The 2,175-nt window shown below is 46.7% G+C and overlaps 1 protein-coding gene across 3 annotated transcripts in view; it reads left to right on the forward strand.

Moving 5' to 3' along the window:
- The window catches only part of LOC119469431 (zinc finger protein 160-like), a 609,418-nt gene that overhangs the window by 419,694 nt on the left and 187,549 nt on the right, over positions 1–2,175 (forward strand). The window lies entirely within an intron of this gene.

Raw genomic sequence — 2,175 nt, forward strand, 5'->3', positions numbered from 1 at the left:
AAAAAAAAAAAAAAAAGAATCATGAACAAAGCTGTCATATTCACTGGATGCCTATTCATCCAGTGGTGCCAAACCCCTATGCAATGCTGGGGAAAACACTCCACAGACACACACAGTTCACAGGACTAGATCTCGAAGATGTTTTCTTCTGCATACCTCTGGACCCGATTTTTTATTTGCCTTTGAATGAACAGATGACAAAGAATTAAACTGCCAGCTAACTAACTGTCACCTCTGGGTCTTAGAGACAGTCTACATTTATTTGAACAAGCTTTAGCTAAAGACTTAACTGAGTTCTCTCTTGAGAAGGGCCCAATCTTACAATATGTGGATGATCTACTCATCTGCTTCCCCTCTAAAGAACTGGCACAACAACATGCAGTATGGACTTTCAACTTCTCAGCTAAAAAAGGATACAGAGCTTCCAAAAAGAAGGCCCAAATCATCCAACAACAGGTTTCCTATTTAGATCTTATTCTTACTCCAGAGGAACCCAGGCTCTCACCTGAGAGAATATAAACCATTCAACAAATACATCCCCCTGGCTCCCAAATGCAACTTAGAACTTTCTTGGGCCCAACAAAAGATGGTACACTTGGATTTTGGGATACGGAAAAATGATTAAGCCCACTTTAGGGTCTCTCAAAGGAGGGAATGATGAAGAACTCTTATCGTGAGGACACTCACAAGGTGAGGCATATAACCAACTTGGGGCTAGCCTACTGCAAGCCCCGGCCTGTTGGCAGCACGAAGCAGAAAGACCCCTCCAACCTTCCGTACCACAAAAATGAGGACTAACGATGGGCGTTTTAACGCAAAATCTGATCAGGCTCCAGGTGGATGACTTCTCTCAAAGGCATGATTCAGGGACCCAAAGATGACGTAATTGCCTTAAGGCAATTAGCTGCCACCGTTCTCTTAGTAGAAGGGGCTTCCAAAATCAAGTGGGGTAATCACTGAGGTCTTCACCTCACATCAGATAGCTGCTGTGCTCAAACTAAAAGGCTCACATTGGCTGACTGGCAGATGGCTTTTAAAATACCAAGATTTTCCTCTCTGAGCTGTACACCTATCACAGGAGGCTGCAGACCATGGCCAGGGACACAGAAAGGATGAGGGTGAAACTGCCCAACCAAACAGGAGGTCAGGTCAAGCAGCCGGGACAAGCACCCTCTCTGGGGAACTCCTCACGGCCCTATGCCAACTTTACCCAACACCTTACCCACCCACAATACACACATGAGGAAAAGAAACGGGCTGTCAAACATGGATATACCTGAGAACCTGAGGGCGGGTATACGGCGGGGGGGATTCTCCACTTTCCTAGGCCCTGCAGTAAACACTCGTATGAGCACTCCATGATTCACGTGACTTCGGGAGACATCACCTCCAGCACGTGTAAAAACGCCTTTTCTCTGGACAAGGGCTCTACGAGACTGTCTGTTGGGCTTTAATGCCCATCCATCCTGTACCTGTAATAGCCCTCGGGGCTCTATGCTGCCCTGCTTAATTCAGCCAGTTCGGCATCGGGTAATGTACCCAGGGGAAGACTGACAGATGTATTTCACTCAGTTTCCAGCCTGTAGAGGCTATAAATACCTTCTGGTCTTTGGGGTACATTTACTGGGTGGGTTAAAGGCTTTCCTACAAAAACAGGAAAGGCCCAGGAAGTAGCCAAGGTACTTCTTAAAAAAAAAAAAAAAAATCCCTCAGTGTTGGCTTAGTTTGTCTTTACAAAGTGACAATGGCCCATTTTTCATTTCACACACCATTTAATTAGTGGCAAAAGCCCAATAAATACAGCACTCCTTCTGAAGGCCACGATCCTCTGGGAAGGTAGAAAGGACCCTGAACAAAGTGTGCCAGGAAACTCCCTGACGATGGCTAAAACTCCTGCCCATGGCACTGCTCTGAATTAATTGCCCCTAAGTCATACTTATGCATGAGTCCTTTTGAAGCTTCACTAACAGCCCATGCGGTGGCTCATGCCTGTAATCCCAGCACTTTGGGAGGCCAAGGTGGGCAGATCACCTGAGGTCAGGCGTTCCCAGACCAGCCTGACATGGTGATGCTCTGTCTCTACTAAAACACAAAAATTAGCTGGGTGTACTGGTGGGTGCCTGTAATCCCAGCTACTCAGGAGGCTGAGGCAGGAAGAGAATCTCTTGAACCCGG

The sequence above is a fragment of the Cebus imitator genome, unplaced genomic scaffold (genome assembly GCF_001604975.1).
Source record: "Cebus imitator isolate Cc_AM_T3 unplaced genomic scaffold, Cebus_imitator-1.0 Scaffold654, whole genome shotgun sequence".
In the NCBI taxonomy this organism is placed as follows: Eukaryota; Metazoa; Chordata; class Mammalia; order Primates; family Cebidae; genus Cebus; species Cebus imitator.